This window comes from Vicugna pacos, chromosome 31, assembly GCF_048564905.1.
Source record: "Vicugna pacos chromosome 31, VicPac4, whole genome shotgun sequence".
Taxonomy (NCBI): domain Eukaryota; kingdom Metazoa; phylum Chordata; class Mammalia; order Artiodactyla; family Camelidae; genus Vicugna; species Vicugna pacos.
In genome coordinates, this window is record NC_133017.1 from 12,153,619 (window position 1) to 12,179,020 (window position 25,402).

The 25,402-nt window shown below is 40.2% G+C and overlaps 1 long non-coding RNA gene across 1 annotated transcript in view; it reads right to left on the minus strand.

The window, feature by feature from the left end:
• Positions 1-25,402, minus strand: part of LOC140690662 (uncharacterized) — a 74,854-nt gene that overhangs the window by 4,688 nt on the left and 44,764 nt on the right. Inside the window, exon 2 of the long non-coding RNA XR_012065932.1 lies at positions 22,789-22,979. This is a non-coding gene — a long non-coding RNA (uncharacterized lncRNA). The remainder of the gene's footprint in view (positions 1-22,788; positions 22,980-25,402) is intronic.

Sequence of the window (25,402 nt, forward strand, 5' to 3'; positions counted from 1 at the left end):
GGTTTTCTTGTTAAAAAGCTACAATGATGGAAGTGACAGAGAAGAGCAGGTCTGTGGGTTTTGGACAGCCCCCCGGAGCTGTCCAGGCGGCTGCCACGTGGACAGGTGCACACTGGAGTTAGGACCTGAAAGCACGTGGCACGTAGTGGTACTTAAATCCATGAGCCAGTGGGGAGCACGTGTAGAGTGAGGAGAGGGGTTCAGAGACTAGAGCCTCGGAGCCTCCCTCTGGCAGAGACGGGAAGTGAGGCGGAAACAGCACAGCGGTTGGCAAGGTGGGCTTAAGATGAAAGAGAACTGAGAAGTACGGAAAGACACGTCAGCGCTCCCGTCCTCTTTTTTGTGTCATCCCTTCCATTCCCGCTCGCTTCCTTCTTATTCTTAGCCCGTTTCTTTTTGAGAGAACATGACTGGGATTTTGAGATTCTAGTAATCCCTGTCTCATTTAACATGGTTGGTATTGAAAACCTCTCTCCTTAAACATTTGTCCCGCACGTGTTAATAAAGATCAAAGACTCTGGCCTTTGCAATTATTTATCCGCATTTCGGCATGGCCTCTCAAAGTAGCTAATGCAGTTGTGTTCAATGGGATTAATTTTTCATGTGGCAGAAACTTGGAATTAGAGGAAAATCCTGAAAAGGATAAATTTAAGATGGCACTATTGCATACTTTTGAATGATTAAAGGTGGATAATAGTTTGCATTTACCAAAGAGAATTGTTCTAACTGGGTATTTTTAGAAGAGAAAAAAATCCACAATCTGCCAAAAATATAAGAGTTGACTGAGCTTACATAATTTTGAGTTGCTGTTAAAAATTTCTGAAGCTCCATTGAGCTAGAAGCACTGTATTTGAAATAGTGGAGGAATCTGTTTCTAGGCTTTTCCATCTTTATATGTGATCCATTTTTTTTTCTTTTGGGCTAAGTTAACAGAGATTGAAGTTAATTTTGGAAGAAATACTCTGATTTACTCATTATTCTTCCAAGCTCACAAGGGAACATGTGACAAAATTTAGTAAAATATTGCTACCTGAGAGCTAAATACATCCTACATAAATAGGAATGTAACGCTGGGAATCTGCGTATTAGAAATAATAGCGTCTCAGGGGAATTCAGAAGCCCTTGGCTACGTGTTGAGTCAGGATATCTCAGGGCTACAGTGCTTCCTGGCTGCTGAGTGTGAACTACAGATGCGTTTCTGCTCAAATTTTACTTAAAAAAAGAAATCTCAGCTTGTTCCTCTAACTATAGATGCCAATGGTTTGTAAATAAACAATTTAAATTCAGAGCCTTACAATTTTTTAAATTAACTGTAATAATATGATTAAAATGTTCATAGATCACTTCACACACACTGACTATAGATTCAGGCTTGCATATGAAACATGCATTGATATACTGTGAATATATACATAACGTAAGTATGTTGCAGTCTGTCCTTAAACTCTCGTGTGCACTGCTGCCTGGGTGCTGTATATGCTGTAAATTGTATCTGTAGAAGAACTTTTAAAATTCGACTTGCTAGCCCACTCCTAGCTTTTTGAATTTGTGTAAATCACTTTATTTTTGGAGGCTCCATTTCCTTATCTGTGAAATATAATTAGGACTAAAAGTACTCTTCTGCATATTTAAAACAACTGTTGTAAAGCTGAAACTTGGTTTTTAATGTACTACTGAATATATTTACATACGAAATTAATTCAGAGTAAAGGTCTAGAATATATTATCAGAACAGTAATTTCTGAATAGCTCCAAGAAGAAAAAATTATTCAATAGCTATTGAATACTGAGCCTACTACTGGGTTTACTTGGTATCGGGGACTCAGTGGAAGAATATTCTGATGTCACAGAATTTACATTCTGATGAGTTGGGAAGAGGTGAGTTGAGAGATTATTGATCATCTTCCAATAGACTGTGTATTACTCATTATGTGAAGAAAACATTTTAACAAGGGAATAAAAATGGGGTCCCCTGCAGGGTTGTGGTTTTTAAAGTGATCAGCATCACTGGAAAGATAACGTTGGAATGATGACAACCTGAAGAAGAAAACGGTAAGGACATTTGGAAGAATAATGTTCAGAGGAAGCAAACTTCAGTGCCAAAGCGTGAGGTCATCATGCAAGCCTCTGGGAAATTTAAAAAAAATTTTTTAACTGAATGAAAATTATAATACACAATATAAAATGTTTGGAAATGCAGCTCAAGAAGTGCTAGGAGGGAGATGTACAGCACTGAATACTTACTTAAAGAGAGTGAAAGTCTCAAGTCACTAATCTAAGCTTCTGCCTTAAGAAACCACAGAAAGAAAAACAAACCCAAAACAAGCAGAATACAATAATTTAGACAAAAGAAGAAATGAATGAAATGGAAAACCAAACACATTAGGGAATAATCCGTGAAAGTGAAATCTATTTTGTGAAGTCAGTAAAATGGATCATCTCCAACCAAATCAAAACAATGAGATAATTTAACAATATCAGTAGTGATTAGAGAACATTATCACTGACTCTTCAGACGTTAAAGGCTAAAGATGAATACCGAGTAAATTCTGTGCCCAGAATTTTGTATCTTTCAAGGAATTCTGTTTCATCTAATTTGCCAAACTATAAAATTCACTCAAAAATAAATAGTACTTACCTGTTACCTGAATAAGTACTTACCTGTTTCAGATTTAAATTATTACCTGTTAAAGTACTTACCTGTTAAACATTTAAATTATTCTTCTGTGAAAGAAATTTTAAGTCCAGATGGTTTCATTACTGAAATCTACCAAATATTTTTAAAAGAAGTAGACCAGTTATTCAAACATAAATGCTATACCAAATTGGTATATTTCTCTTCAGAAAATAGAAGACAGGGACACTTCCCGAGTCTTTCCGGAGGCCAGAACCACCCTAACACTTCGTGATCAAGTAGGATTTATTCCACGGACATCAGGAAGCTTCAACGTCCACAAATCAATCAATATGATACATCTTATTAGCAAAATGAAGGATAAAAATCATATGCTCATCTCAGTAAACACAGAAAAAGTATTTGACAAAATCAAACATTCATTCATAATAAAACCTCTCAGGTACAGAAGAAATGTACCTTGACGTAATAAAGACTACATATGGCAAACGCATGGCTAACATCATATTCAACAGGGAACATTTTCTCCTCTAAGATCAGGAACAAGACAAGGATGCCCATTCTTACCACTCACATTCACCCCGGTCCTGAATGCCCTCGTCATGGCAACTAGCAAGGAAAAGAAAGAAAAGACATCCAAATTGGAAAGAAAAAAGTGACTTTTCTGATTTGCAGATGGCATGATATTATATATAGAAAACCCTAAGAACGCCAGCGAAAACTGTTAGTGCTAATAACTTATGAAGTTGCATAACACAACATCAATATACACACATATGTTGCAATTCTACACATGAATAACGGTCAGAGATATTTAAAAAATGATCCCATTTAATTGCATCAAGAAGAATAAAGTATTGCAGATTAATTTAACCAAGGAGGTAAATGTTTTGTATACTGAAAACTACAAACATTAAAGAAAGTAAAGAAGACATAAATAAATGGAAAAATATTCTGTGTTCATGGATTGAGGGATTTAATACTGTTAAAATGTCCATACTACTTAAAGCAGTCTGCAGATTTAATGCAACCCATCTTTCAGACGCCAGGAACTCCAAGGGAAAAAAACATGAGGTGTAAGATCCTTGACCTCAGTCTTGGTAGTGATTTTTACACTTCACACCAAAAGCAAAGGCAATAAACAAACAAACAAACAGAGTAAGACCTTAAACTAAAAAGCTTCTGCACAGCAAAGGAAACCAACAAAATTTTAAAAATACTGTGGAATCAGAAAATACTTGCAAACCATACAGCTGATATGGGGTTAGGAGAATACATATATATATATATATATATGTATGCTAAATCAATAATACAGGCAAAGAAAGACAGATACTGTATGACCTCACCTATAGATGGAATCTGCAATCACTGAGCTTAGAGAAACAGGACAGAGCGGTAGCTGTTGGAGGAGGGGGTGGGGGAAACAGGTGAAGGTGGTCACTGGTACAGACTTCCAGTTTTAAGATAAATAAGCTTTGGGCATGTAATATACAGTTTGGTGAATCTAATGAATAATACTGTATTGCGTATTTGAAAATTACTATAGAATAGGTCTTAAAAATTCTCATCACACAAAATTTGTAAGCATGTGAGGTGCTGGATGGTAACTAAGCTTATTCTAGTAATTGTCCCACAGTGTGTGTGTCTGTATCAAATCAGTGTGTCGTACACCTGAGGCAAATACAACCTTTCACATCAGTATCTCAATAAAACTGAGGAAATAAAGAAAAACCATCAAAACAGAAATCAGCATTTTACAGAAAAGGAAAATTGAAAGGCTAATAATGATTTGAATAGTGCTTCAAAATAGACATATTAAAACCACCATTTATATCATTTTATTGGCTGCACGGCCAGGAGCTGTAGGTGGCCTCTTGGCTCTGAGAGCTGTCTCTGTCGAGAAGCTGAAACTTTCGACCTGTAATTAAGAGGAAATACATCCCGCCACTAACCTGGATGATCCTGGAGACAGATCTTTCCCCACCCGAGTCCCCAGTGTGACTGCAGCCTGGTTCACCCCTAAAGCGGAGGCACCAGCTAGATGGTGTGCCAAGACTTGTGACCCACATGGACTGTGAGCTAATGAATGAGTGCTGGTTTGAGCCACTAAACCTGTGGTCACTTGTTAATGCATGAATAGAAAGGGAATTTAACCTTTGATCTCTGTTTCTTCAAGTGTACAATGGAGATAATAATGATTGAATTCACCCTAGGGTTTTGGAAATTAAATGTATATTCATTTGTATTATATTTTAAAATTGTCATTTTATTTTTCTAGATCTGAATTTCTTTTATGAGTCCTCATTCCTTTGGGTGTTAGGGATGTAAATCCATTTACTTCTTCATTTTCCTCTGGGATTCTGGCTTTGCATCATTCCTGGGAGATGGGGGTTGGCAACAGAATTTTTCTGTGATTACTCATTCCACAAAATAATGCTCTTCAGTGCTTTACCAGACGTAATTCTAACCAGATTTCAGGATTACGTAAAATATATGAATGATACAGATGAAGAATTTTTTTTTATTCTTCAATACTAAAGAGCAGTTCTTTTAGGAGGCAAGTGAATGGTTCTTGCTAAAGCTATTTTAAATTCCTTGTGTAGTGTTTTAATGATGACTGTGAACATACTTAATTCAAGGTACACCATGATTTTCAAAGATAACAGACACTCTACATTCAACTAGGCATAAAGATGATTTTAAAAGTTGGGTGGTTACTTTCTACCTAAAATACATATTGCATTTTTGACAAATGCAACTTAAATTGATTTTGTGAACTCATTGTAAAATGCTAATTACATTCTGTTACTTATGAACTGAAAAATTAAAATGAAAGGTGAATTCATATCTGAAAAACATGATTCTTATACTCCAGATAGTTATGCCCTTTTCTTCCTGACGAAGATGCCTTCAATTCAGAAATTTATATATTGCTAATAGTATGCCACGTGTTGGCTGTCTAGAAAAACACAAAGAAATGCTGAGAGCAGGAGAAGAAATTCAAACCATCCTGCAAGCTAATCAGATCCTTAAACAAGGACAAGAAAAAAGCACAAAAATAATTCTGATAAAGTACAGTTAACTCATCACCTTTTGTGGAAATATTTTTCCATTTTGAATAGATAAATTGTCCTCCCTCATATTTCAAGTTACAATTTGAGGAGAACTAATTTTCCAGAAATCTTGGGAGTCTTGATTATTCTGGAAGCAAATAAACAAGGATAATTATAATTTGTGCTAAAAACATAAAAGTGACTGGATTTAAATCAGTCAATGAAAAGTTTCTCTAAGAAGCTAAATCAGGACTTAAAATCATGCAGAGTATTCACAGAAGATGCAGGGGGCTTCCCTGCCTAGATAAATGGAATCCATTAATAAACTGCAAACTTACATATAAACGCACCAACAAGAATGAGTAAAATGTACCACCACGTCAAAGGGACAAGAAAAACCACACACTTAGACACATCTGGAATCACAGAAAAATCAAAGAGAAAAATAGAAAAAGATTTAAACAATTACCTTCAAATGACTGATAATGCAGCCAGAAGACAGTAAAACGTCTTCAATCTACTGAAAAAAAAATTTTTGCCCAGTTAGAACTTGGTATAACCAGGGACGCTATCTGTCAAGTTCGGAGGGAAAACGGCGCTGAGATGAATAAACACTAGGCGTTCACTGCAGGAGACCCCCACTAGGGGGAGCCCCCTGGGACGTGTGCCTGCAGCAGGAAGTGACTCCGGGGGAGGCGTCCTCACAGGAAGGAAAGAAGAACAAAAAACTGAAATAAAACGAAACTAAAAAAGATAAATGAAAACTCAGTGTGTGTGTGAAATAATGAAGGTGATCCTTCCCACCCACAGGGATGAGAAAAAGTTCGTTCATAGCTGAAGATCCTAAGTTCCACGGTGGACAGACATGCCTCAGGAGTAGCTTTTACTTCCTTCCGTCTTTTCTTTGATGAGCTTGTGAAGTTATGCAATCAAATAGTTAGAAATCGGAAAACTATAAAGACTGTCACCACCATCGAGAAGTGAGGGTGGTCCTCAGACTCCTTAAGTGACTGCTAACTGTGGTTCACTGTCCTTTTTTTTTTTTTTTTATGACTTCAGATAGTTTAGTGCCAACGTGCATCAGAATGTTGTCAGTGGACAAGGCTGAGTGGTCACCATGATCTCCACTCTCACGGCCGTGCTGGTCACCTGGCCCACGACCTCGGCTCTCTCACGGCCGTCCTAATCACCTGGAGCACCGATGGCTTCAGCAGAGAGCTCAGCGCCCTTGGTAGATGACAGGTGTGACCCACGGTAAGAAAACATGCCAACCCAACACAGAAATTCAATTTGTTCATTTGCATTAGTCATAACGATTTTAAATTTAGGTGTAATTAGTCTTTTAAGAAACAGACTTCTTCCAGCAAATGTAAGCATTTCTCACAAACCATGTGTGTTTCATATGGGCCAGAGGAGCACATGGGCCCCAGGAAAGGGATTTCTTTACCACTTCAGTAAAAATAACTCATTTCTGAAGAAGACTGAGCACTTTTTAAAATCTTTGAACACGTTTATATGATTAACAAACTGCTCATGCTTGAATCAGAACTATTAATATCAGTGACGTGCTCCAAATATCTGTCACTGAATTAAATTAACTAATGTCACTTGATTGCTACTTAAACTGTTTGACTGAATAGTAATATTAGTCATATATATAGAGAGAGAGAAGCTATCATACACAGCTTAAATATATTTCTCTTACATTTTATGACGATTTAAATATTTATTAAAAGAGCACCTATATCACGTTTCTCTTTCTTGTTACACTTAACTGATACCAAACTCCCTGACTTTTTTGCTCCCTAGAATCCTATAGAAGGAATTTTAAAATTTAGCTTTGGTTTTTGAACATATTATAATCTCATAAACACCTTGGTCTGGTGCAGTGATTTTGAGCGGACAGGACAGTGCAATAGAGGCAGGAGGAGGGGGCGATACCCTCAGGGAAGAAAGGTGAGGTGGGCGTGTGGTGCCCCAGGCCCCTCACATCCCGCAGACACCATTTCATGTGACTTCGGCATCAGAGAATTTTTCTGTGGTTTGGTAAGTGACACTGGATGGATGGAAAGAGATACAGAACACGATGAGTTGGGCACTGCAAGCCAGTGAAGTGCAGGAAGAGAGAGAGAGAGGCGTGGAGTCTGCTGCCACAGCCCACGGTTGAGGGCATCACTGTTCCGACCTCGGGTCCAGCTCCCCGTGCTCCAGAGCCGGGGCCCTCCAGAGGCAGCGTTGGCACAAAGCTTCATTCTGGAGGCCAGTGACTGGGGGAGCAGGCAGACTCATGTCCAAGGCCAACTCCCCACTGCTGATCTGGGGGCAAGAGCTTTTAAAGGGGGTTCCAGGGGGGCGCAGGCAGAGGGAGGGGCTACATACAGAACATCAGTCAGCGCAGACAGTCGTGTCGACACCAGTCACCCGGTGGGCTGACCCGCGTTACCTTGATTGTTGTAAGCACAGTTCATCTCTGTGCCAGGGTCTCTGAGGCCAGTTCTGGGAGCTGTGGCAGCTTCTGTCCCGGCTCCAGTCTGCTCATCGCATAGTTAACTTCTTCCACCTGGCGGGGGTTTCAGTCCCTGCAACACAGCTCACAGGTCACGGCTCGGGACCCTGTCCGCAGTCCTTGAGGAGGAGCTCGAGGTGCTTTACTTGGCTTGATGCCTAAACTACTAACACCGTCCTGTTTGTCACATTTCCGTTGCTTCTGCATGTTCTCACTTCTCGGCTTAAATGTGTTCTTTGGGTAAAACTCTCCTGCAGACAAGAGGACACGGTGGGGGACACGGGGAGGGGTCTGTCCCGGGCAGGTCACATGACATCCTGCTCCATTAAATTATCAGCTAAGGGAGTCAATGAGCTATTCTGACTGATAGAGTAGGAACAAGAGTAAGACCCCGCAGGCGTGGTCAGCGTTACCACGTGGTTGGTACATGCAGGCACTTTTGAAAAGCAGTAGCGCTGAGTAGCAATTTCTAATCAGAAGTAAAATAAGCAGATAAATCGATGTTCTCAAAAAGCAGGAGAATGGGAAAATTGAGGATCCCTCAGTGAAGCGAAGGACTTAAATATTCATCCAACAGGTGCTGACTGTCTGCTAGACACAAGGACTTGTGCTGCGTAATGGGGGTGAAAGGAACGAGTGCTGGTGCAGCTACTGCCTCAGTGGGGTTTACATTTCATGGGCAAAATCAGCACGAATTAAACGACCCACACGGAGATGCAAAATTACAACCACAATTAAGTTCACAAAGGAGAGGACCATAACTCGAGGAAGCCCACGGCAGGGGCGACCTGATCTCGTCAGGAAGGCTGAGAACAGGTCTTTGAACATGCGAACACTGAACGCACGTGGACAGATTCCAGCAGGGAAAAGCACCGCGGCGCTGCTGGGACCTCGAGCGATGCCCACAGCGGGCACAGCGGTGAAGGACACTGAGGGAAGAGCAGGAAGGCCACTGGTCACATAAAAGTTATATTAAGTAACCATCTGTCAAAGTCTGGCTTTGTTTCATTAAATACGGCCTCCTGTTTGACACTGAGGATCGATGAGCGAGTTGGTGATGGGCCTTACCCTTCTAGCCTTGTTTGACGGTAACACCTTCCCCGATATAAATTTAACCCTTTCCAAATATCGTCTCTAGAATTTTAGGCTGAATGAGGCAAATAAGGAGAGAATTCCTGCTGTAATTTTGTTGTAACACAACGTGATTTCCTTTTGCCGAGCGTCTTATGTAAATGACTGCAGTCTTAGATGTTATGTTAACACTTGTGTTTGGGCTCCAGCAGAGAACCGTATTACTTACTGTATTAGCTCATTTACCACCTCCGATGCTGTGTTATGAGATAGTTCTTTGAACACGAGATGGTGGGGTGACTTCTGGTCGTCATGTAAGCACCCCTTAGCCTCACCACTTACTGTGTATTTCCATAACTGTTACATATCTGTCGTCATTATTAAAAATTAGGCGAATTTAATCATTGATTAAGACAACCGTTAGGTTCAGATAAGTGCTGAAGTCATATTACCATGAAATTTGTAAATTATCTTATCAAAAAAAAATTCACCCCACCTTTCAGAGGGCTTACAGTAATACAGGTTTGAAATAATCTTGACAATCACATTGGATAATTTATGGACTTTCCTCTTTTTTGATATTTTTACAGCATACTCTGGAATCAGCCCCTTCTGCTCTCGTATATTATGCAGACTTTGTAATTGCGGAGAGAAATGTGAGTCCGTGGGCACCGTGATTGCAGCAGTGACTGAGTCTCCTCCACATTTACCACATTTACGGAGCATGTGCACACACATGTGTTTAGTATATATTATAGGTAAGATGATTACATCTATTTAAACTTTATTAGTAAGGTATTTTTAATGTTAGCTTCTGGATGTCAGTTGAAAGAAAACTTGAACTTCTTGAAATGTACTTAACAATTTATCAGATGAGTTATAATATCTTCATGGGTTTCAGCTCACATCTCAGTGTGTGGGAAGAAGCAAGATACTTTCACTACATGGGCCAATGTGCTGTTTTAATGTTTCAAAAGCATTCTTATTAGGTAGGTGGGAATGTATGTTTAGTACAAAATATGTAAATACAGCACACCATTGTAATATTTTATATGGGCCATTTGAATTGTAGCTTTATAGCTGAGTCATATGTTGATGCCTGGTCTGTGATTATTCAATGATGCAAGCTCACTGAAAGTCATTTAAAGGAAAAATCGCAAAGTAAAAATAAAAAGCTACCCACTTTCTGATTATTCAGGGCAAGCTTATTAATTTCTTGTGTCATTTCAATAGACATCTCCCTCCCTATACTAACATATAACGTAGCTGGTGAACCGCCTGCAGTTTGCAGGTGACCAGACTGAATGGTCTTCACTTGTGGTTATTCATCTGTCCCTCCTGCTCCCACTCACGCCCGCACATCGGCTCCGTTATCTGCTCCCTGACCGGCACCTCCCCAGGAGGGGGAGGCAGGAATCAGGAGACACCGGAAGGGGTCTTTCCCCTAAAGTATATGGAAGCCCAAGGAAAAAGACATGTGAAAACTGAGAAAAAATGTTACAATAGGTCACAGAAAAAGAATCCTTAAAATTGAGATAAGAATAGAAAATATGTAATGTATCTTGCTTTTCTGTAAGATATATTAAAACAAAATTCAAAAATAAAGGAATACAATGTATCCATTAAACCTATTAAAAGGAAAATGAAGAAGTAAAACTGTCATGATTTCAGAAGACATGATACTATGTATAGAAAACCCTACTGACACTGCCAAAAAACTGTTAGAACTAAAATGAATACGATTGCAGGATACAAAATCAACAGAAAAAACCTGCCGCATTTTGATACACTAATAACTCTCAGAATGAGAAATTAAAACAATCCCATTTACAATGGCATCAAAAATACTTAGGAGTTGAAAGATCCGCCCACTGCAAATGATGACATTGACGAAACAAATGAAGAAGAAGATATAAATTCATGGAAAGATTTCTGTGCTCATGAGTTGGAAGAATGCTGTTAAAACTTCACCCCCACGGCCGGTTCAGTGCAGTCCCTATCAAACTTCCCAGGAAATTCCTTACAGAAGTAGAACAAACAAACCTAAACTTTGTATAAAACCAAAAAAAAAAAAAAAAAGACCCTGAATAGCCAAAGAAATTTGAACAATGAAAAGCTGGAAGCATCACCCTTTCTGACTTCAAACTACATAACAACATAACATTAATGAAAAGAGCATGGTATTGGCATCAAAAACAGACAGACAATGAATCAGAATGGAGAGCCCCAGAACTACACTTACACATATATGGTTAATTAATTTACAACACAGCAGCCAAGCGTATACAATGCGGAAAGGACGGTCTCTACAGTAATTAGATTAGCCACCCACATGCCGAAGAATGACACTGGGTCCCTATCTTGTCTTAGACACAGAAATTAACTCAAAGTACATTAAAAATCTGTATGCAAGACCTGAAACCATAAAACTGGTAGAAGAAAACACAGGTGGTAAACTCCTTGACATCATTCTTGGTGGTCATTTTTTGGGTTTGACCAAAAGCAAAGGCAACAAAATAAAAAATAAGCAAGTAGGACTACCTCCAGCTAAAAAGTTTCTACACAGCAAAGGAAACAGTCAACACAGTGGAAAGGCAACCTACTGAATGGGAGAAGATGTTTGCAAATCATATACCTGATAAGGGGTTAATATCCAGAATATATAAAGAACTCACATAACTGGATAGAAAAAAAATCAATCCAATTAAAAAATGGGCAGAGGATTTGAATAGACATTTTTCCAAAGAAGGTATTTTTTTTGGATGTCAACTCCTTATCAGATATACAAAGCAATGCATACATGCACATGTACACACAGTGGAATACTATTCAGTCATAAAGAAAAAAATCTTGCCATGTGTGACAACATGGATGGACCTGGAGGGCACTATGCGATGTGAAATCAGACAGAGAAAGACAAATACTGTATGATCTCACTTATATGTGGAATCTAAAAAATATATCAGATACAGAGAACTGTCAGGTAGTTGCCAGAGGATCAAAAGGTACAAACTTGAGGGTATAAAATAAGTAAATCACGGGAATGAAACATACATCATGGGGAATATGGTTAATGATACTGTACTATTATTATGTTAATAATACTGTAGTGTACCTTCTATTTTAAAGTTGATGAGGAAGTAAACCTTAAAAATTTTCATCACAAAGGAAAAAAATTGTGACTGTATGGTGTGGATGTTAACTAGTCTTATCGTGATCATTTCACAAGATATACATGTACGGAATCATTACGTTTTACACCTGAAATGAATATACTGTTATACGACAATTATATCTCAGCCTTTAAAAAAGTAAACACCTCAAGCCGTACCTGGTGACAGGGACCATGGATGCAACTTACAAGCTGTCTGCAGGGGAGGAGAATAACATCACATTTTTCTTTTCGTTTCTTTTTTTGTTTGTTTGTTTAAACACAGACCAGTGGTTTTCACCCCACTGTGTTTTTCTCTTTGTTCGTGCAGAGAAAAAACAAAAACAAAGCAGGAAATGACAATAGGCCCTTTGTCCCGAGAAGTGGTAACACCCAGGCCTTGTCCCATTAGAAACACATCGAGGCCCGAGTGGGTGTGACTGCCAAGACTGTTCTCAAGCGCACCGCCACTGCCACCGCCACCGCCTGCTGATTAAGGTATTAAAACGCAGGAGGAAAAAGAAAAATAATTTTAAAAATAACATTAAATTATACTCGATAATGATTGAGGAGCAAAAAGATGAGAATAATACATTAAACCTTACTAGAATTGTTTGGTATGTTCTATGAATACAGAATTATCAAATGTTCAAACTATTATTGCAGAGAGAGATTGGGGTCCGAGAAAGAAGAACGGGGAAGTGAGCTGCCCCCAGTTCGGTTTCCCACCCCTGCAGGAAGCCGGGCTGTTTGTTGTCAGAGCAGGCGGCCCGGCGTCCACGCACCCCCTAGCGGCAGGTCCCTCACATTACAAGAGCAGCGCCTGAGTCGGCAACACCCCACCCGGGGCCCCTGCGAACGCCACCTGCTGAATGGTGGGAGGGGCTGCGTGTTTCCTGCATCTGGCCGTGTCCCTGGACCTTAGGGCAGCAGGAGTTCTGAAGTCACCTAGTCCATTCATTTATAGCCAGGCAGAATGTATTAATCATGGTTTTCATTTTCTTTATCTTATGATATTGTAACATCTTAAAAAGCTTGCCGGCCGAGGTCAGATTAACCCCCTTCGGGCTAACCAGTGCTCAGGGGTAGCAGAGGGCCCACTGGGAGCATGCCTTTCATTTGCAAACACACCGATTGTGAGTCTGTACCCCGAACCACTCACGTTAACTCTCACACACCAAACCAAGATTGTCCCTGCGCTGAACCATCCCAGGGGCCAAGTTCCAGGCAACCAGACACTTCCTCTACAGCCCATCCCACCAACTACCAAAACTGGCCAGTCCTAAGCTGGCTGCCCTGCCCTGCCCTGCCCTGCCCTGGGGAACCCCAGGAAAGCTCTGGTCCAGGCTCTCCCCTCACTCCTGATCTGCCCACTGACGAAAACCCTCTGCTGTCCTTAAGGCCGGGTGTGGTGGTGTGTCCCAGCATGCTCCTTTCTCCTGGGAAATGTAAGTAACAAATTATTCTTTTAATGGTAAAAAGAAACATTAAGACTTCCCTGAGATACTATGTCTCATACATCACAGAGGCAAAAGTTTCCAAAGCCTGACAGTGTGCTACAAGGAAGTCCATGGGAAAAGGCAGTGTGATAAACTGCTGATGGACAGGGAGCAGCATCTAAGAGGTATGTATTTACTCACCCTTTGGCCCAAAAATCTCACATTGAAGAACATGCCATAAATTCAGTTTTTATCTGTAGAGGTACCTGGCTGAACAAACACAAAACAAAACAGTGTTAGTCACCCTATCTTTCTGTGTAACAGTAATTTGGGAAACAATCCAAACTCCCAGGTCACAGGGGTAGAATAGTATGCAGCTATGAAAAAGGATGCGGGTGAGGCCTGTAGAGCAACATGGGGTGATTCTGAGGTTGCGTTCAGGGTCACAGCACAGTGAGACAGAGTGAGACATGACTAAGCATTTCTCTTTATATTCTTCTTTTAAGAGTTGAAGCATGTTGATGTTTTATATATTCAAAAAATAAAGCTAAACAGTTAAAAACCCAGACTGTACAGTCAGATACAACAGAGGACCCGCAATGGTTTATCAGGTTGATACCACGATGCTGTGTGTTACCGAGCTTTGACTGTATTATTACAGAGCTCGAGTCAAAACCTAGACTAACTCCAGAGCATGTTTACATGTTACTTATTTGCATTCTGAATTCTAAAAAGATTTATTGGATTATGAACATTAGGAGATACAACATGTTAAATGCACGCAAAATGTTATGGTTAAATGATTTCTAAAATACGTTCAATTTCAGAATCGGTTCTTCTGAGTAACTTGTTCACTGAGATGCTGTCTCTGTTTTGCACGTATCGCTGCGTTGCTGTCACCCACTGACGCTGCGGTGAACGGCAACCAAGTCAGTGTCTTTGGCCGGGGGAGTCTTAACTGTTTGGACCTGTGCTCATGCGGTGCATCAGGAACTAAGACACGGGCTGCGTTACACAGGTTTCTTGGATGTCTAGTCAATGTGAATTTTAAGCAGCCTCATTTCTTTTTCATATTCCCTGAGCTCTGAAAAAAGTTGTGCTCTCATATGAAGGAAATCTTGCCCCTTTAATGTTCCTTTGAAAAGTTCTGCCACCCAGGGAATCCGCTCCCCCGGAGAGCGCAGGCGCTTTCTCTCCCGTGCACGTGGCTCCCCTGAAGGGGCCGAGACACGCACAGCTGGGGCCGGATCTGTGGATCTGTGCGTGACGGCTTTGTTCCTGTCACTGCCTGGCACACGGCATTTGTTCAAGTAAGAAGGGAAGTAAACAAATATGGATTAAAGTAAACCTGCTTACTTTGGTGGAAAAAATAATTCTCTCCCAGTTTCACTGGACTTCTGCAGGGAGAACGTTCTGTGCTTAAGAAAAGCAGAATGAAGGCCAAGAGGCAGGAGGTTAGTGGCCGATCAAAGCTGACAAAAGCAGAAATGTGCTGGTAATTATTCTAAAGAACACAGCTTCCAGACTGAGCAGAGGAAATTTATTTAGCACACAGTTTTTGCCGGTAGTGAGGTTTCCCCACTGTCTCGAGGGCTGCGCTGCATCTGGGGGCCATGCCCTGGGCCCCTGTCCTCGCCGGCGCAGGGGCGAGGCGCGCTGTCACAGCCAGTGCAGCCACCTCCTCTCCCTTCGATGTCTGTTTTTTTCAAATTTGTCTGGAATTTCCTGGAAATATTCAAAATCATCAAAGTAGCTAACATCTCTCCCGTCCACTCCAGGTGTCGAGACGGAAATAGTGCAACAGAGATTCCTAAGTTTGGAGAAGCATTTCTTTCCCTCCCTGGACAGTAGGGTGCCACCACCTCACGATACTCACCACCAGCGCACAGAGATTTAAGCTGATTTTGAAGGCTATGAAATACTAATCTCTGTGCGCATTGTGCCTTTTATTTTTATTTGGAATCTCTATATGCTTTATTATGTCAAGTATAAACCTGACAGGGCAGCACGTAGCAGCACCAGTTACACCGGCAGTGGTTCAATATCATCTCTCCCTTTAACTGTTTAAACACTGGTCCAAAGTCACGTTAACTCTGCCAGCGCACCGGCAACGGCAGCGGCATTCAGAAAGTGGCAGACACAGTCTATCCTGGCCCTCTTGCCACGTTGCAGTCTTGGTGTGGCTTTGTAGTTTTGAGAATGAGTATGTTCTTTTTTCAGAAGAGCACACATTTAGGAACGCTTAGTGTGTCGTCACAGGTTTAAGGTATGTCTTATGCTCATGTTTAAAGCAATGACTTGCACGGGTGACTGAAAACGTATAAGCTGAAAATTTGCTTTCTAGACCACAAGCTGCAATTTTTATACAAAATAAGTTATGTACCAAATGTTACATATATATGTTTTCTTGAGCCATTACTTATTTGGGGAACTAAAAAATCCTTGGCTTCAAGAAAATCTTCTAATGTGTGTTGCTATGTTTAATTTTAGATCGTAAGACTATTTGTTCATCTTGTATGTTGCTGTTCTCTTGGCTACTATTCAGTTCCCAGTTTTGAACGGCTTCTACACGCATGGCTCTGGGACAGGCGTGATGATGTACACAAGTAAATGTAAAGCAGAAGGAGATCTGGCAGGACAGACAGATGCCCCCAAAGACAGTTCACACAGATGGAAAACTACAGCGTGACAGCAGATAAAAAAGTTAGTTTGTACTTGATACAAACATGCACGTGACAGGAAGAGTTCTAGGGTGACCCCCCAGATCCCTGCACCCTGGCGCACGTGGATGGCATAACGTCCTGGGGCTGAAATATGATGCGCTGTACTCACGCAGTTTTTAGTTTTTATTATATACACAGCTGATTTTAAGAATGGGAGATTTTCTTGAGTGAATCTGATTTAACCAGGCTGGCCCTTTGACGGCAGAGAGTCTATCCAGGCCTCGGAGCAGGAGGTCAGAGGGATGGTGCCGAAGGGGCCAAGAAGGAAGCCACATCCACGTCGTGCATGTCCCGCGGGCCCTGGGCCAGGAATGGCAGCAGCTGGCAGGAGTTTAGAAGACCGCTAGGCTGACAACCAAGAAGGAAATGGTGGCCTCGGACCTACAGCCACAAAGAACTGACTTCTGCAACAACCACGTGAGCTTGGAAAAGAATCTTGAACTTCTTCTTGCAGTGAAAACTGCAAACCAGCTGGTAGCTTGATTTTCCTTCCAGAGGTTCTAAACAGAAAAATCCAGACACTTTGTGCCCAGGCTTCTGACCTGAAGAACTATGAGATAATAAATGTATTTTTTAAGCATCTATTTTTAATATAAAAAGAATCAGTCTGAACTGAAGTATAAAATAACTGAAATGAAAAATACACTAGAAGGAGTTAGCAGCCCAGTAGGAAGCACAAAGAATGCACAGTGAGCTGTGAGACAGAGCACTGGGAATGACCCAGTCAGAACAGAAAAAGAAAAATAAATTTAAAAAAATGAGAACAGTTTACAGAACCTCTGAGACAGTATCAAGGGTTTTAACATTTGCATTATGGGGCCCCAGAAGGAGAAAAGGGAGGAATGGGTTGAAAATGTATTTGATAAAATTATGGCTAAAAACTTTCCAAAGTTGAGGAAGGAAGGATTTCCAAGTGCAGGAAGCACAGAGAGTCCCAAACAAGATGAACCCAAAGAGGCCTACAGCAAGATGTATCATTATTGAAAAGGCAAAATTTAAAGAGAATTTTACAAGCAGCAAGAGAAAAACAAAGAGTGACATACCGGGGAGCCCCAGTAATGCTATCAGCTCATTTTTCTGCAGAAACTTTGCCGGCCAGAAGGAGGCAGCACCATATGTTGAAAGTACTGAAACGGAAAGTCCTACAGCCTGGGTTCTCCTACCCAGTAAGATTGTCATTCAGAACTGAAGGCGAGATGAAGAACTTCTCAGACATATATAAACCAGAGGAGTTCATTAATACTAAACCTACCCTAAAAATGTTCCAAGGTCTCCTCTAAATGGAAAAAAAAAGGCTGCAACAAGCAGTGACAATCTGTAGGAAAGGAAAAACCCACTAGGAAAGGTAAATATTATAAAGTCTGTGGATCAACCCCTAAAATAAGCTAAAATTTTAAAAATTATAAAATCAACTGCAATAAACACATAAGGAACAGACAGATGTAAAATATAACATTTTTAAAAAAACTGTGGGTGAGGGAAATTTTAAGAATGTAGATCTTTGTAGACTGTGTTTGAACTTAAATGACCACCAGCTTAAAACAAGTGGGTATAGTTATAAGTTAACATATATGAACCACACAGTAACCACAAATCAAAAACCTACAAAAGACACAAAAACTGCAGCAAGAGGAACACAAGCTCACCACTGAACACCATCAAACTAAAATAGAAAAACTAAGGGGAAAACAGAACTACAGAAACAAGCAGAAAACACGTAACAGAACAGCAGTAACTGCCTGTCAGTTACCACTTAGATGTCAGCGGACTAAACTCTCCACTCAGAAGACAGGGTGGCTGATTAGGTGAGAAAGAGCAATCTATTTGTCACTACAGGAGACTCACTTCAGAGCTAAAGACACAGATGGACAGTGAGAGGATGGAAAAGAGATTTCATGCAGATGTAAATGACAAGCAAGCTTGGGTAGCAATGCTCATACCAGACAAAGCAGGCTTTGTAAAACAGAGTCTATGACAAAAGACAAAGAAGGGCATTATATAATGAAAAAGGGATCAATACAAAAGAGTTTATAAGACTTGTTAATATATATGCACCTAATATAGGAGGACCTAAACACGTAAAGCAAACATTAGTTGACATTAACTTAGAAATTGACAATAATACGGTAAAATGAGAAGATTTTTAACACCCCACTGACGTCAATGGACAGGTCATCCAGAGAAAACCAGTAAGGCAACAGTGGCCTTAAATGACACATGAGACCAGTTGGAGTTAATAGCTACAAGACATTCCATGTAAGCCCAGCAGAATACATGTCCTTTTCAAGTGCACATGAGAAGTTCTCCAGGTTAGCTCACGTGCTAGGCCACAAAACAAATCTCAACAAATGTAAAAGGACAAAAGTTAAAGCAAGCATTTTTCTGACTGCAGTGGTATAAATCTGGGAATCAGTTACAGGAAGAAAAATGGGAAAAACGCAAGTGCCTGCAGATGACACAACACGCTGCTATGAAACCCAACTGGCCGTGAAGAAATCAAAGAGGAACTCAGAAAACATCTTGAGACAAGTGAAAATAAAAATGCAACCCTCCAAAATCGATGGAATGCAGCAGAAACAGTTCTAAGAGGGAAGTTTATGGCGACACAGGCCTACCTGAAGAACTAAGAAAAATATCAAATAAGCTAACCTTCCATCTCAAGGAATTAGAAAAAGAAGAATAATCAAAGTCCAAAGTCATCACAAGGAAGGAAATAGTAAAATCAGAGAGGAAACAGAGACCAAAACAAAAAATAGAAAAGATCTACGAAATCAAGAGTTTTTTTTTTTTTTTAATCATAACATGTTGTTAAGTCTTCAGCCAGGCTCACCAAGAAAAAAAGAGGACCAAAATAAACACAATGAGGAATGAAAGAGAGAGAACCGATATCACCAAACACAAAGAAATTGTAAGAGAATTCTATGAACAGTTATCTGCCAACGAACTGGACAACCTAAAAAATAGATAAATTTCTAGAAACATACAATCTCCCAAGACTAAATTGGAAAGAAATACAATATGAACAGACTGATTAATAATAGTGAAATTGAATTTCTAATTTAAAAAACTCCCAGCAAACAAGAGCCCAGGGCTGGACAGCTTCACAGGCAATTCTAACAAACATGTAATGAAGGTCTAATGCCTGGGTCCTTCTCAAACTACTCAGAAAAACTGAAGAGGAGTAAACACTCCCAAAGTCATTCTCTATGGCCAGTTACCCTGATACCAAAACCAGACAAGACAGGAAAAGAAGAAAATTATAGGCCAATATTGCCAATGAATATAGATGTAAAATTCCTCAAAAAAAAAAAAAAAAGAAAGAAACTGAATTTAACAATATACAAAAAAAATTACACCCTATGACCAGGTGGGTTTTACTCCAGGGATGCAAAGTATTTCAACATCCACCAGTCCATGTGCCGTATTAACAAAATGAAGGATAAAAACCATTGGATCATCTCAATAGATGCAGAAAAATTATTTGACCAGATTCAGCACACTTTTATGATAAACATTCTCAATGCAGTGGGCGTGAAAGGAAAACTTCAACATAGTAAAGGCCATTCATGGCAAACCAGTAGCTAACAGCACACTCGGTGGGGAAAAGGCACAAAGATTTTCCTCTAAAATCAGGAACAAGACAAAGGTGCCCCCTCTCACCACTTCTATTTAACACAGAATTGCAAGTCCTAGCCACGGTTTTTCAGACAAAAAAAAAAAAAAGGCATCCAAATTTGAAGGGCAGAAGTAAGACTGCCACTATTTGCAAATGACATGATACTATATACAGAAGCCTCTAAAATCGTCACCAAAAACTATCAAAACTAATAAATGGATTCAGTAAAGGTATAGGATACAAAATTAAACTACAGAAATCTGGTGCTTTTTCATACACTAATAATGAACTATCAGGGAAAAAAAAGGGCAAGAAAATAATCCCATTTATAATCATATCAAAAAATCTAGGAATAAACTTTACCAAGGAGGTGAAAGACGTACATGCTGAAAATTACACAATGTTGATGAAGGGAACTGAGGATGATACAAAGAAATGAAAAGATACCCCATGTTCTTGGACTGGAAGAATTAATATTGTCAAAATGTCCACACTACCCAAACCAATCCAGATTTAATGCAATCCCAATGAAAAGCCCACAACATTTTTCACAGAACTAGAATAATTCTAAAATGTGTATGTAACCACAGAAGACCCCATATGGCCAAAGCAATCTTGAAAAGAAGGTACAGGGCCGGAGGCGTCATGCTCCCTGGCTTCAGACAACACTGCAGAGCTGCTGGAATCAAGGCAGTGCGGTACTGGCACAAAAACAGACACGTAGATCAATGGAATAGGATAGAGAGCCCAGAAATGAACGTATGCACATATGGCTAATTAGTCTATGATGCAGGAGGCAAGAACATACAATAGAGAAAAGCCAGTCTATTATATAAACAGTGCTGGGGAAACTGGACAGCTATATGGGAAAGGATGAAATTAGAACATTTTTCTCACACCATATACAAAATCAAACTCAAAATGAATCGAAGACCTAAATTCAAGCCTGAAAACCCTGAAGTTTCCAGAATAAAACCTAGGCTGAACATTTTTGACCTAAATCATAGCCATACTTTTTTGGTTCTGTCTCCTAAGGCAAAGGAAACAAAAGCAAAAAAATAACCAAATGGGACAAAATTAAACTTAAAAGCCATCTACAGTGAAGACATCCATTGACGAAAGGTACAGACAACCTAACGAATGGGAGAAAATACTCACACATTCTATGACCAATGAAGGGTTAATATCCAAAATATATAAACAGCTCATACAGCTCAGCATCAAAAAACAAACAACCTGATTAAAAGGTGAGTGGAAGATCTAAATAGACATTTCCCCAAAGACATACAGGTGGCCAATAGGCGCATGAAATGGTGCTCAGCACAGCTAATCACAGAAAAATGCAAATCAAGGCCACAGTGAATTATCACCTCATACCTGTCAGAATGGCCATCATCAAAAAGTCTACCAACAACAAATGCTGGAGAGGATGTGGGGAAATGGGAACATTAGTACACTGTTGGTGGGAATATAAACTTGTAGCCACAATGGAAAACAGTTTCTTCAAAAAACTAAAAATAGAACTGCCATGTGATCCAGCAATTCCACTGCTGGTATATCTGAAGAAGATTGAAACACTAATTTGAAAAGATACATGCACCTCGATGTTCATAGCAGCATATTTACAATTGCCAAGATACGGACACAACCTAAGTGTCCATCCACAGATGAATGAATATTCCTCAGCTATAAAAAAAAGAATGAAAATTTGCCATTCACAACAACACTGATGGACCTGGAGGGGCATTATGCTTAGTGAAATTAGCCAGAGAGAGAAAAACGTATTGCATATTATCACTTATTTGTTGAATCTCAAAAATAAAACAGATGAATAGAACAAAACAGAAAGACACTCACAGATAAAGAGAACAAACTAGTGGTTACCAGTGGCGAGAGGCAAGATGATGGGGGTTACGTGGCACAAACTATTCTATATAAAATAAGTAAGCTACAAGGCTATACTGTACAGCTCAGGGAATATAGCCAACATTTCATTATGAACTTAAATGGAGTATAATCTATAAAAAATATTGAATCACTATGCTGCACACCTGAAACTAATATAATACTAAATCAACTATGCTTCAATAAAGTGCTTCCAGAGAAAAATATCTGCTTCCATTATTTTTACATTTGCATGCAAGTAACGCACAGGTGCAATAACAGGAAACTCACACCCACACACCGACAGCAAAGTGCATGGAAACAAGTTCAGGAGTCTTCCGATGTCAATACCCCACTTCCTACTTTCCTCCATGAAGGCGAGCACTGCTAACAGACGGAAGTCCGTCTGTTTTATAAACTCATAGACACATTTGTGTACAGATATACATTAAAAATTGACCAGACTGAAATTTCCTCGATGTCCCCCGCCCCTGAGGGTGACAGAGGTCTCCCCCCATCTGTGCAGGGGGACCCAGCTCAGCCACCTGGACGGCGGAGCGCTGCTCCGGAACTTCCTGAGCCCAGCCTGCCGTCTGCTCGCCCCTCCTCGCCCACCTCCCAGCGAACGGACGTCCCCTTTGCATAGACTTTTGTTACTTAACACATCTTGGTGGTGAATATCATATAAAGAGATGCAGGGCACATACCAAGGCTGTTCCTTTTGGGTAGAATTGAAGAAGTGCACTTGGCCCAAGCACATGCCCACTTGAAACGTCAACAGGTAACCGCCAGGCTGCCGTACAGAACAGTGCACTTGTTTTCACTTCCCGCAGCAGCCGATGCTGTCGCCTCCGAGGCCTTCACCAGCATTGCAGGTTAGTCCTCTCATCTTGCTAATCTGATCAGTGAAAATATTTTAGTTTAGTCTGAATACCTCATAGTAAGGAGTCAGTATTTTTTTCAAGTGCCTGTTGGCCCTTGAGACTTCTTTCGGATTTGCCTTCTAGCTTTTGGTATCATGTGACAATCAAATGTGTATAATCGTCACATCAAGTCTATGACTCTTTTTATACATGGCTCCCGTTTCGTGTGTCTCCAGTTCTTAAATGCCATCCACGACGGCCACAAGAAAAGAGTGAAAGAGAATATTATCAAGCACCCGTGACTGCTCTGTCCTCACGGAAAGCTGACGGCTTTCCGAAGATGGAGGTCATATATTTTTTTAAAGCTCTAAACATTAAAAAAATTTTAAATTATGCTTTAACACATATAAAATAAAATCTACCATCTTTACCATTTTTAAACGTATAGTTCTCTTCTCTCTCTATATATATGTATATTCGTTGTGCAGCTAATCTCCAGAACTTTCTCATCTTGCAAAAGTGAAGCTCTAGACCCATTAGGTATTCACTCCCCATTTCCACCTCCCCGCAGGTCCCAGCAGCCACCATTCTACTGTTTAGTTCTCTGAATTTGACCATGCTAGATACCGCATAAAAGTTGAATCATACAGTATTTGTCCTTTGGTGACTGACTTATTTCACTTAGAATAATTTCCTAAAGGTTCAACCATACGGCAGCATGTACCACATAAATAATATTCCATGTAATGTGTGTAAACCACATTGTGTTTGTCCACTTCCCCTTCCACAGATATTTTGGTTGCTTCCACCTTTCAGTTGCCTGTAGTAATGCTGCTATGAATACGGGCATTTAAACGATATTTTAAGCTGCTGACTTTGTGGTATATCCTTACACAGTTTTAGAAAACTAATAAACCTGGTTTTACTCTATTTAATGGTTTCAGCATTAACATAACTACATTTATTAATCAAGATACAAAACAGAGTGTGGAAGTAACCAACGCATATAGTAAAACATGACTTGACATTTAATCTAAAGACTGGAGCTACACACGCGCCAAAATGATACGATATTTTTAAGAGCACTGGCAGACACACTCCACAAACCAATTTTACTACTAAAAAAGAAGCACACATGCTCTGAAACCACTTCAACGGCTGCAGACATGCAATTATATTTTTCATGGTACTGAAATAAAGACAGAACAAAACTCCACCTCTATACAGACTTGCTGCTCATCAGAAGAGAAAGTCAGTAATAGATGAACGACTCAGATGACTCAGTGTCTCCATCGTTGCGCGTCTATTGCTTCCAACAGCAGTGCTGTTCTCGTGTTCACGTGAATGATGGTTCCCACACTTTTGTTTTCATTATTAAAGCCGAAGAACATAATTATACAGTTTTAGTGCGCCACACGAGGCTCCCGTTAGCCTTCCACCTGGAGCGTTTTGACACCGGAACGACACACAGCTCAGTGCTTTGGGTATTTTCATTTTAAATAAAATGTTAAATATTTCTGACACAGTAGACATTAGGAGAACCAATACGAATTTTTAGCTTTTTGATCGTTTTAAACCATTCCAAAACAGTCCTTAAAGTTGAGGACATGGAAGCACCTGTCCGTGAGTTCACCCGCAGTGGCCCTAGCTTTCCCCTCTGCTGCCGGCACCTTGGGGCTCTGTGTTCTGGCATCCACTTAATTTCCCTCTGTGACCTCTTTTCTTATCTCTAATCTCATTGGCTCTAAGGAAAAATCACTGGCGTAGAAACAAGGCAATTTAGAGACTCTAAGGAGGACAAGCCCTTGTCCCCGTTTTAAGTTCTATGCCTGCCCCGTGACACTGTCCACCAGCCAAGGAAACACTCAGTTTTAATATTTAACTGCTGGTCTCACCGTACCCCCGCCCAGGCTTTGTTTATGTGTTTTCTTTGGTTTAAAACAGCACTTGAAGTGCCTCAGAGCCTCTGCTCTTCATTCTAGGAGAAACTCTGTCCGTTCACCGGAGACTAGAAGACAACACACTATTTCTCATTCTGTGCTGAGAGTCTTGGCTCCCCCGTCCTCTGGGATCCCGTAACAAGACACACTTTTAAAAAGTTCAGCCCTTTATTCTACAAACACGGCAGGGATCTTGAGTCAATATAGATCCCAAGGAAATTAACCTAAGTACAGGAAAAAATGGGCTAAAGTGAAGAAAACTTAGGAGAAAAAGTACTTTTGTATTTCACACTGACTTCCTTTTTTACGTTTTGTCTTGTCAGGAGCTGACAAGGAACGTTAAGTGTATGTTCTGAAGTTAACATGCAACATACCTTGCAAATATAAAGATATAAGCTAGATACACATGTATCTTAAAAGTGGGTCAAAATTGGCTAACAGTGTATGTGAAATATTTAAGAAAATATTATATACGATCAAGGCTGCTGAGATTAATCGGCAGGTGTCTGCTCTGGGCA